This window comes from Scyliorhinus canicula, chromosome 11 (genome assembly GCF_902713615.1).
Source record: "Scyliorhinus canicula chromosome 11, sScyCan1.1, whole genome shotgun sequence".
NCBI classification, from domain to species: domain Eukaryota; kingdom Metazoa; phylum Chordata; class Chondrichthyes; order Carcharhiniformes; family Scyliorhinidae; genus Scyliorhinus; species Scyliorhinus canicula.
The window spans coordinates 114003787-114016117 of NC_052156.1; the positions used below are offsets into that span (position 1 = coordinate 114003787).

A 12331-nucleotide genomic window follows, 5' to 3' on the forward strand; every position below is an offset into this window, starting at 1 on the left:
CGTCAAAAAGGAGGCCCAAGCCATCGTTGAAGCTGTGCGGCATTGGAGGCATTACCTGGTCGGCAGGAGATTCACTCTCCTCACTGACCAATGGTCGGTTCCCTTCATGCTCAATAACACACAAGCTCTCCACCTACAAATACGAGATTTTGTATCACCTCGGTAAGCTCAACAAGCCCCCCGATGCCCTATCCCGAGGTACATGTGCCGGTGCACAAGTGGACCGACTCCGGGCCCTACACGACGGTCTCTGTCACCAGGGGTCACCCGGTTCTTTCACTTCATAAAGGCCCGCAACCTATCCTACTCCATTGCGGAAGTCAGGGCTGTCACCAAAGACTGCCAGGTCTGCGCAGAGTGCAAACCGCACTTCTACCGGCCAGACCGAGCGCACCTGGTGAAGGCCTCCCGCCCCTTTGAACGCCTCAGCATGGATTTCAAAGGGCCCCTCCGCTCCTCCAACCAAAACACGTACTTCCTTAACATGGTCGACGAATACTCCAAATTCCCCTTCACCATTCCATGCCCCGATATGACGTCTGCCACAGTCATCAAAGCCCTCAATAAATAGCATCTTCTCTCTGTTCGGTTTCCCCGCTTACGTCCACAGCGACCGGAGATCCTCCTTCATGAGCGATGAGCTGCGTCAATTCATGCTCAGCAAGGGCATTTCCTCGAGCAGGACGACCAGCTACAACTCCCGGGGAAACAGGCAGGTGGAGAGGGAGAATGGGACGGTCTGGAAGGCCGTCCTGCTGGCCCTACGGTCCAGAAATCTCCCGGTCTCCCACTGGCAGGAGGTCCTCCCCGACGCCCTCCACTCCATCCGATCGCTACTTTGCACTGCGACTAATGCAACCCACCATGAACGTATCCTTGCCTTCCCTAGGAAGTCCACCTCCGGGCTTTTGCTCTGAACGTGGCTGGCAGCTCCAGGACCCGTTCTCCTCCGCAAACACGTGCGGCTCCACAAGGCAGACCCATTGGTCGAGAGGGTACAGCTACTACATGCAAACCCACAATACGCCTACGTGACGTACCCCAACAGCCACCAAGACGCAGTCTCCCTCAGGGACCTGGCACCAGCTGGGTCCCCACCCCACCCCCCCCCCAACTGCCCCGGCGCCACCCATCCTTCCCCCAGCGCACCTCACCACACCCCCCGCTCCAGGACAATCCGTCCTCCTATTGGTTCCACCCGGGGATGAAGATGAGGACTACACACTCCCGGAGTCACCGGTGACCAAGGCAGCGCCTGCATCGCCACCGGGACTGCGGCTCTCACAACAGAGGATCAAGGCACCCGACTGGCTAAATTTGTGAACTTTTCCCCAAACTGTACACTTTAAAAATGCTCACATACATGTAAATAGTTTTTCCACCACCCCTGCTGGACTCTTTTTTAACAGGGGGTGAATGTGATAGTCACCACTGTTTGTATATATGACTTATATGAGAAGTAATACGGTAAGGCTCCTGTACTACAGGTACGGGGGTAGATCCCTGCCTGCTGGCTCCGCCCAGTAGGCAGAATATAAATGTGTGTGCTCACCAAGCTGCAGCCATTTCAGCAGCAGCTGTCGGAGGCAACACATCTCTGCTTAATAAAGCCTCGATTACTCTCTACTCTCGTCTCGTCGTAATTGATAGTGTATCAGGGATGATTGTTATTAGAGTGGGGCCTGTGATGAGGGAGCAATCATTATTAGAGTGGGGCCTGTGATTGAGGCAATTGTTATTAGAGTGGGGCCTGGAATGAGGGGTGATCGTTATTAGAGTGGGGCCTATGATGGGGGCAAGTTCTATTAGAGTGGAACCTGTGAAAGGGGGCAATTGTTATTAGAGTGGGCCCTGTGATGAGGGGACAATCCTTATCAGAGTGAGGGTTGTGATAGGGAGGCAATTGTTATTGGAGTGGGGCCTGTAATGAGGGGTGATCATTATTAGAGTGAGGCCTGCCATGGGGGTGATTGTTATTAGAGTGAGGCCTGTGACGGGGGCAATTGTTATTCGAGTCGGGTATGTGATGGGGCAATCATTCTTAGAGTGAGGCCTGCAATGGAGGGGGAGGTGATTGTTAATAGAGTAGGGCCTGTAATGGCGGAGTGATTGTTATTAGACTGGGGCCTGTGATGAGCGGACAATCATTATTAGAGTGGGGCCTGCAATGGCAGAGTGATTATTATTAGACTGGGGCCTATGATGAGCTGGCAATCTTAATTAGAGTGGGGCCTGTGATGAGGGACAATTGTTATTAGAATGAGGTTCTATACACATACCTGGTGAAGCAGATACTTGTTTTTGAATGTCGGTCACACCCTCTGTTTTGCACTGATGAGCCAACACAGATTATGTGCTCAATTTCAGGTGTGAGGTTTGAACCATTACCATACATTCCACAGTTTATAAGTAGAATAGCATGCAGAACCAAAATATTGCGTTAATCGCAAGTTTTGGATACTCATACTTTGTTTTCAAGATAACACCATTGCCAATCAACTCTAGATAATGGTTTACATGAGAGGGCTGATAATTTCCTGTTCCGCATATCCATTTTCAAACCTATATTCATATCGAAACATAATTTTACATTCCTATTTCCATTCAACGGTCTGGTGCCTTTTTGATTTGATTTTATATTCATTTTATATTCATGTTCGTTTTCTGAATAGTTTTCTATGTAATTGGCAAATGAGTCAACTGAGTTCTTTGTCAACATTGGCCTGCTTATTATAGTCCACTTAACACATAACGTCTTTGGTTCATTGTCAATTTCTGGTAGTTATTACTAATCATCATGTCAGCAGTGGGTAGCACTCTCTCCTCTGAGTCAGGAGGATGTGGCAACATGCCCCACGCCGGGGCTTCAGTACAAGTCTCATGGTTGACACTTACGTACATTACTGAGGGATTGCTGCACACTGCCAGAGGCACACCCTTTCAGATGAACGCTATACAGAGGTCTCACATGGACAGGTGAGATTCTATGACTCTATTTTGAAGAGCAAGGGAGTTATCCCCTGTGTTCTGTACAATATATATCCCTGGATCAACTTCACCAAAAAAACCAAGACTATCTGGCCTGTGGTAGCGTGGCCCCTTTAAGGTACTGGGCTTTGCAGTCCATGTGACCGGCTCGGGACCAATCGCGGAGGAACACGCAAATCTTGACCAATAGACAGAAAGCGCGAGGTCCTTGGAGCAGGGGCCTGGGCAGTGTGGACAACAGAGCTGGAGACCTATCCAGCATTGTTCTGTGCCTGTATTTAGCTGTCTTTGCCTGCTGTTAATAAACCCCTTTTAGTTGTTACTGGAAGTCTCCAGTCTATTATCTCGAGTCACCACACGGTCATTCTCACCATTGCTATTTTTAGGGGCTGGCTATGTGCAAATTAACACAAAGGCGACACTTCAAAAATTCTTCATTGGCTGTAACATGATTCCTTGAGGTTGGGAAAAGTGCTAAACAAGTAGCAGTGATACTCTTTTTTTCTTCTACATTGATGCCAGAAACACAAGGGGCGGGATTTTCCAGTCCCGCCCATCCGATGCTGGAAATTGCCATCCGAGGTCAACGAACCTTTCAATGGTCCATCGGATTGTCTGTTCCACTGCGATCATTCCCGTGGCGGACGGGACTGGAAAATTGACCTCACGAGCTCTGCGAGGAAAGGCGCAATTAAACTGCGGCGAGTCGACAACTGAGTTTCAATTTCTCAGTTACGGGTTTCCGTTCTTTTAAAATGGCTCGGAAATCTAAACATTCAACCCAAGTACTGCCTGGCCGGTCTCTGCAGCACCATAATGAAGTTTGATTTAGTGTCGTGGGGAGTAGCCCCTCTCATTATTGTGCTGTTATCCCAGGGCATGTGTGGCAAGAAACTCCAATGTGATGAAGTGAAGGAGAGAATCAGCGTTGAGTCTCAGATGTATGCGTGACCAAGGAAAGAGTGTGTAAACTTTTGATAGAACCATTAGCTCTCTTGTGATACCGTGGGAGTATGAGCCATTGACTGCACCAAGACATAGATAGGCTAACTGAATGTGCAGACAAGCGGCCGATGTATATTAAACCGGGGAGGTTTGAGGTAATGCACTTTGGGAGAAGGAATTGGGAGGGGCATATAGACTTAACAGCGCAGTTCTAAAAGTTTTACAAGGACAGAGAGCTCTTGGGCGTTTTCACGCAAAGATCTTTGAAGGTGCCAGGTCATATTGAGGGAATAGTTAGCAAAGCATATGGGATCTTGAGTTTCATAGAGTGCAAAAGTAAGGTAGTCAAGCTGAATGTATATAAACCTCGGGTTAGATCCCATTTTAGGAAGGATTAGGATGTGAGGATTCTTGAGAGGGCAGGTACGGTGGGGTGGTGGTGGAGTGGGAGGGGGAGTTGGGAATCCACTCACCTCCAATTAAGAGACTGTTAAGCCCCTTTTCTTTTAAGCGTGAGCAGTAATCACCAAGCCAGGCAGTAGTTTCTGTGGCGACTAAATAGAGCCCCTAATCATAGACGTGCGATAGTGGGAGTGGGAGGATGCTGCAAAAACAGATGGGTATGACATACCTTGACGGCAGGTCTCCAGGTTGGAGGAGAGGAGACTCCTTGAAGGGTTTGTTAATGGGCTGGGAAGGGCCAGGAAGAGATTTTCAAAGCGGAGACTGGGAACTGCGAACGGTCCGAAGTGCTGAATTGTAGGGAGCAACGTGAAGATTTGCTATGCAATGTGGCTGATGTAATAAAGCAATGGAAAGATAAGGTGGTTCAAGCAGCTTCTGGGGTTGGCCATTTGGCCACTTGCCTGCACTGTGACCCGTCTGGCCTTCTGATCTCTTGGCTGTTCCACTCTATGAAGCAATGGCAAGACCTGTCATATGGCTGGTATGAGTCCTTGAGCATTGCAATTTAGAGCCAATTCTAGCCTCCATGCAGTGCCCAGCACCACTCACTGGCTGAGCTTGCATCTGGTCCGGTTTGTAGCTTTCTATTTCAAAATAGCGTTAGCTTCAGCATAGGGTCAGGACCTGTAATTGATCCGGGTGTTGGGTATCCATCCTTTGATTGAGAATCTCCACGTTTTTGTGTCCTGTCCCATACCTTATCGGACTTATCGAAACACAAGACTTCACTGAGGTTCCAATGTGGAATCAAAGCGAAACACAGCTTTGACGTATGGCTGTTTATTGGTTTCAACTCAATTTTATGACTTTTCGGTCTCTCGTCCATCTGCAAACGGCCTGCAGCTTTTAACAGGTACATTTGGCCAAAAGTCTTTTGGCCTCCGCAATGCGTGTAGATTCAGTCAGTTTCTCAGCAAATGACATTTTTATCCCATTTAAACTATCAAAGCTCATTCTGGGTTCATCAGCCTTGCAAGTCTTAACCACAAGTTTTAATTAACTATTACCGTTGCTTGGAAGGAAACCTTAGTTTCCCTTCTGAGTGACAGCGGTCCTGATCCACTGGCCTCCCAGTCGCGTGAGGGGGTGGGCCATTTCCTGGCCGCAGGATTCTTAATTCCCGCTGCTGTCAATGTGACATTCCCGTTGAAGCCATCGGGAAAACCCAGGGCAGGGGTACGCTGTCAATGGGACCATAGATTCCAGTCGCCGGTGAAAGGCTGGAGAATTCCAGCCAACGCCTCGAAGAGTGCAGCATTGTATGGGTGCCAGTCTTGATTTTTGTGCTCAAGCCCCAGAACGGCTTCATCTAACTTCTAGTTTATAGAGTCATAGAGGTCTACAGCACAGAAAAGGCCCATCGGCACATCACGTCTGTGCTGGTCGAAAAACAATCACCTTAGTATTCTCATCCCATTTTCCAACACTTGGCCCACAGCCATGTATTAGAAGTGCACATCTAATTACTCTTCTAACTCTTCTAACTCAGACCAAGAGTGCTATCAACTGAGCCATGGTGGGATTAAACACAAGGCTCTTAATGGGGCAGGAACATTATGTGGAATAGAATATAGACAAGTAACTTCTTAGGTTGTGAAATAAACATTAAAAAGGCGAAGAATCACTGAAATGACTACACAATGACATCAATAAGTTCCATCCCACCATCAGACTCACCATGGATTACTCTCCAGAATCAGTTCTATTCTTGGACACACGCATCTCCATCACGGAAGGTCACCTCAGCACTTTGCTTTACCGCAAGTCCATGGATAACTTCACAATGCTCCACTTCTCCAGCGTCCACCCTAAACACATTAAAGAAGCCATCCCCTATGGACAAGCCCTCCATATACACAGGATCTGCTCAGACGAGAAGGAATGTAACAAACATTTACCGACGCTGAAAAATGCCCTCGTAAGGACAGGATATGGCGTTTGACTCAACGATCGACAGTTCCAACGCGCCACAGCAAAAGAACGCACTGGCCTCCTCAGAAGACAAACACGGGACACAACCGACAGAGTACCCTTCTTCGTTCAGTACTTCCCCGGAGCACAGAAACAATGACATCTTCTTCGCAGCCTTCAACACATCATCGATGAAGACGAACATCCCCACACCCCCACTACTTATCTTCAAACAACTGCGCAATCTCAAGCACACCATTGTTTGCAGCAAATTACCCAGCCTTCTGGAGAACAACACTGCCATGGCAACCCTGCCGTGCCAGATCATCGACATGGGTACCACCATTACACGTGAGAACATGACCCACCAGGTACGTGATACATACTCGTGCAACTTAGCCAACGTTGTCTACCTCATATCTTGCTGGAAAGGATGTCCCGAGGTGTGGTACATTGGCGAGACCATGCAGATGCTGCGACAACGAATGAATGGACATCACACAACAGGAATGTTCCCTTCCAGTCAGAGAGCACTTCAGCAGTCAAGGGCATTCAGCCTCTGATCTTCGGGTAAGCGTTCTCCAAGGTGGACTTCAGGACGCGCGACAACGCAGAACTGCCGAGCAGACACTAATAGCCAAGTTCCGTACGTATGAGTACGGCCTCAACCGGAACCTTGGATTCATATCTCATTACATTCACCCCCCACCATCTGGCCTAGGCTTGCAAAATCCTACCAACTGTCCTGGCTTGAGACAATTCACACCTCTGTAATCTGTGATTATCCCTCTCTCCAGTCACACCATCTGGACCTGTAAAGACTTAATTACCTGCAAAGACTCACATTCAAAGTATTTTCTTGCATCATTGAATTTGCCTATATGTGTGTTTGTGGAACACACCTCTTTATTCACCTGATGAAGGAGATGCGTTCTGAAAGCTAATTATTCAAAACAAACCTGTTGGATTTTAACCTGGTGTTGTAAGACTTCTTACTGTGCTCACCCCAGTCCAACGCCAGTATCTCCACGTAAAACATTAAAAGGCAAAAGGTGAGTCAAATATCTCCAAGGTGGAAAGGGGTAGAATTAAATGTGAGCAAGAAAACTTCCATCTCCTGTACTCCCCACACATGCCAGGAGCAGATGTTACACATTTGCACACATCCAACTGGTGCTCGTCTATTGACGTTGATCAACACAACTAAAAAAGAGGCTAAGACTGCCCAACTTCACGGATGCAGAGACGGGGAAGTTTGCCCGTTCGTCCTGAAGGTTGAGCTGAGCTTGGTCGGATCAGAGCAGGAAGGTCAAACATGGAAGTCTGGTTAGGAATGGGAGAGGAAGTTGCAGTAACAAAGTTGTAAGGAAGCCTAGGTCCTGCTGATAGATGTGAGGAGATGTTTGGCAAAGTACCTCACCGATCTGTCCTTTGTTATCTTTGATATAGAGAGTTGTGAACCACATCTTCAATTTGGAGACTGACAGAAGCAGGCACAAGGAGCACCCCTCAAGGTTTTGCTGGTGAAGCTGGAGGACTGGATACACGGATGTTTATATGATCTGGATTCTTACCTCATGAGGTTTTGCTTCAGCGAGGAAGCCTCAAAACCTTCACCTAAATTCTGACTGCTTTCTGCTACATATTTCTACCAAGTTCGCTTTGTAATTTGGATTTTCAGCAATTATTCTTCATGCCATTTGTAAATGCTGCTGTTCATTTTTGTTTTCAAAGTTGAAACACGTTAGACCAGAGCACTGTGACAAAGAGTAAAGAATTAAGGGCGAGGAAACAAATTTCATTCAGGCAGGAAGAAATTAATGCTCAGACAGAAGAAAAGCAGCAAATGGTGAACAAACACCCTCACGGCACCAAACTCTCCACTTTCATTATTTAGGCATTTCTTAAGTTTGATGAAATGACAATAGGATCCATGAATAGATAGCTGTGTAGAGGACAAGTATCTTAGAGGGCTGACAATCAAAGGCTGACGAGAACACAAAAATATTTGAAGTATTTGCATACTAACATCTCATAGCCAGCCCATTCCACGACCGATGAACAAGGGATGGTTTATTCTGAATTTTATTGGTGTTTACATTCTAGTTGGACACAGTTTATATGTGCAAGTCTTCAAATGTTTGAGTCAAGAGTTAAATCTAAATGTTTGAAATGGCTCCCTTAAAAGGGCTCCATTTTAATTTATATAGAGAAAATATTGATGCAATACCACCTGCTTCCAACAAGTGGCGACATTGTACTTTGTAAATTCCTTGGTGACTAGCTCAGTACAAATGTTTCATTTGGACTATTAATTTCTTACTAATATCTTGTCAGAAGCGTATGAAAGTTGAGGTCCTTTGGCTCATTATTTCTTAAAGTAAAGTCACAAGGTAACCTGATTTATTGGACTGGAGTTCAGTTTTGTGGAACAAACAAACCTCAATCAACACCGGCTCATTCAGGCATGGTGTCTCCATGGGACGTGGCGGTTGCTGACTAGGATCCAAATTCTTCAGGGTATTAAACCTCTGAGAATTAATAAGAAGAGATTGCCATCAAGCAGGAATATTGCAGCAGACCTGAGGACTGCCTATTGGAAAGGTACTTTTGTGAAGAGTTAATGTATATAGAAAATTGGCCGATTAGCCAAGAAATGAGTGAAATATTGACGGGGGAGGGTGGCGATTTGAGCAGGAATTAATCATTTGAGCACCATGGTGCAGTTTAAAAGAAAAAAAATGAAAAAATGACAGGTGCAGTAGGAAGAGGAAATCAGGTAGGATGTAACACTTTGAACTGTGTTGATGAAGAGTTATGGGTGGGATTGTCCAGTCACGGCCTTCCAGGAAATGGATATTCCCACCTGAGGCCTTTGCCAGCCCATTGAGTTCTTCGACATGAAATGAAATGAAAACGCTTATTGTCACAAGTAGGTTTCAATTAAGTTACTGTGAAAAGCCCCTAGTCGCCACATTCCGGCGTCTATTCGGGGAGGCTGGTACGGGAATTGAACCGTGCTGCTAGCCTGCCTTGATCTCCATTAAACGCCAGCGATTTAGCCTGGTGTGCTAAACCAGCCCCTGCCTGCGATGGTTCCCACCACGGTGGAATGTCCTGGACGATTTCCGCTCATGCTTGGCAGGTCAAACAGACCTTTTCTCACTGTAGCACAGCACTGAATCTGTAAAAGAATACTTAATAGATGCACTTTTCTCCTACCCTCCTGAGGAAGGTGATCTGTGCCAAATATCAATGTCAGGAAAACTAGATACGGATGTAACTGTGATGCAATGTCACATGATTAAGTCGCTAAGATCTGGAGGGAAGCAGAAATACAATCTCGTGCAGAGGAACTGAGAAATACACAGGTCTGGAAGTAAATAAGAATATTTTTCACAAATTAGAGACCAAAGGAACCCCCATCAAGACCCAAACGTGGTGGTAGCGGAGACCCAGAAAAACTGCTAGTAAAGAGTGCAGACCTGAAACCTACTAATCCTTGGGAAAAGGATAAGAAAAAAGATTGAAGACTCACCTGAGATTGGAGCATTGGGGATGACGTTGATGCAAGCTGGCACACAGACCCCATGTCCAGACAGCAGTGAGTACAGATGGCAATCTACAAGCCAAACCACTGAAGCAGCAATAGATCCAGAGCTTTGGACAAACATGGAGTCTACATTAACGCCTCAAACCTTTCCAAAGCACTGAAGGCTTGCAACTGGCTCAACACTGGGAGAAATGGAGGAAGAGATTTGTCATAAGGAAGTGCAAAAGCATCAGGTCAGTATTTTATGCTATGCAACAGGGGCCATTGCAGACGATGTATTAATTAAGGAAAGAGAGTTGAAGAGGGTTCAAGCTCATATGATGAAGTTGTCCAAGCTATCCTGATGTACTTCAGTATTGGAAAAAATGCAATAATTGAATGAGTAACATGTATTAAGAAGAAACAAAAACAGGTAGATTCATTCAAATACCTGTACCAGCTCACGGAACATTGTGACTACCTGATGCTCAGAGGTTAATTAATATACGATTGTATATTCGTTGGGGCTTTGATTAAATCCGATCAAATCTCTTGCAAACGAGGGAAGATTTAACTCTCATAAAGTCAGTGCAGATAGCGCGACAGACCAAGTTTAGAAAGCAACACAGAGGGGTTGTTCATTGCGAAAGTGATGTTCCTTGGAAAACAATGAGTGAAGCCATTCAATATGGCGGACAAAAAAGAAAAAGTGAAGTAAAGCCTGCAAAATAAGGGAAATGTGTGTCAATTGCTAGTTGGAGCTGTTCTTGGTGTGGCAGGAAAATCCGCACTAGAAGTAAGAATGACCAGGAGGGGGAGCAAAGTGACACAACTTTGGAAAGTTAGGACATTTTAAAAATGTCCGCCGGTGCAAAACACAAGTCGCGCAGAGGAACAAAGAGAACGTTTAAAAAAGTCAAACCAAGCACAAGAAGTGGAAGAGCCACAGAACAAAAAACAAATAACCTTCTTGGAGAAGTTAATGAAACAGAAAATAAATCTTGGAGCATTAAGTTAGAAGTTGTTGGTCACTCCACAGAAATTAAATTAGGTACTGGGGCAGGTGTTTCAGTATTATCTCATGAAAATATTGCGGCCGGAAGCGCAAATCACAATCGGGCAAAGGATCTTGCAAAATTGAAAAGCCGAGGTTTACGCCCAGCACTAATTCTGAAGCCATGCTCCCGTCCCTCGCTGGCGGCCACATCAAAGTTTGCAACCCGCATCGGCGGACGAATGAAAATCCATAATTTGCATGGATTTCAATTACATTACGGGCTTGGACACCATGGCTGCAGAGGAGGAGCAGGAGGCTAAAGAACTCTGAAAAACTCTCGGAAATTGTTGGGCTTTCTGGGAGTGGCTGCCCAGGTTTGGGGGGGGGGGGGGGCGGGGGCAGTGGCGGTGAACGACTTGCTGACAAGTCCGTGGACTTGAGGTGTCCCCCTCAGGATCAGGGTGACCTGGCTCAGACCGCCATTGCTGCAGTCTGTCCTTTGAACGCATCCCCTTGCTGCTACTTCCAGGCTCCTGGCTGCTCACACTGCTGAGTGCTGCCTGTGTCCTTTGAATGCTCAGAAGGCCTCTGATCATCTGGAAGCACACCCAAGCCACCCCTCTGGACATCCTCATACCCCAGCTATTTCTTCAAGGGGATAGGTGTGGCCAAATTCAGTCAGGGGCCCACCAGGTGTTGGCACTCCTCAGAACCGCTGCCCCACTGCAGAGGAAGTAGGGAATCAGCAGAGCTCACCCCAACCAGAGGACACCTGCACCTATGCCTTTGGAACCTTCTCTAGTTCTCTGCCCCTCTCAGGGAAGAGGCCTCACTAGTGACCCCACCCCACCGGATTACCATCTGTCTCCCCCTGGTGAGGCTGGCAGCGCTGACTGCCTCTGCTACCACCTCCCAGGCGTTATTCAGGAGGGCAGCCTTCAGTCTGTGGCCCACCCTGGGAAAAAGTCTGTCCCTCTGCTCCTCACTGACATGGAGCTATGGGTCCACCTCTGACTCCCAAACCGGTTTGGGGGGGGGGGCAGGTCTTCTCTGAGACATTGTCATAGCTACAGTGAGTGTGTGGTAAGTGGAGCGCTTATAAACAGCTGCAGCTGTCAGGCACTTTAACACTAACTCTGGCCCCAGCGGTTAAAATGCCCATTGCTCGAAATTAGAGCTGACAGAGTACTGGCTCATAACTGAATAGAGCCCCCAACACGAACACGAATCGCACGCTATTCAGTCCCGGCAACAACACTGACTGTCCCAGTCAGAGAATCCTGCCCAATGTTACAGCTATCCTTCACCCAGTTACAAGATCCAAGAGGGACTACACTAAAAGCAATAAGCCTACACTCGGAAAGATTAAGGAGCAAGGATAAAGAAATAATGGAACTCTTCTATGTTATACAGAATCAGGAGTCATAATTATTGAACAGAAACATTTGCTTTAAGTTGAAGCTGATTGACAAGAATGATGAAACTGCTGATGA

General features: G+C 46.8%; 1 protein-coding gene across 1 annotated transcript in view; it reads left to right on the forward strand.

The window, feature by feature from the left end:
- The first annotated feature begins 8646 nt into the window (after positions 1-8646).
- Positions 8647-12331, forward strand: part of LOC119973662 (serine/threonine-protein kinase 33-like) — a 176906-nt gene continuing 173221 nt past the window's right edge. Inside the window, exon 1 of the mRNA XM_038812045.1 lies at positions 8647-8913. The gene's annotated coding sequence lies outside the window, so the exon portion shown is untranslated. The remainder of the gene's footprint in view (positions 8914-12331) is intronic.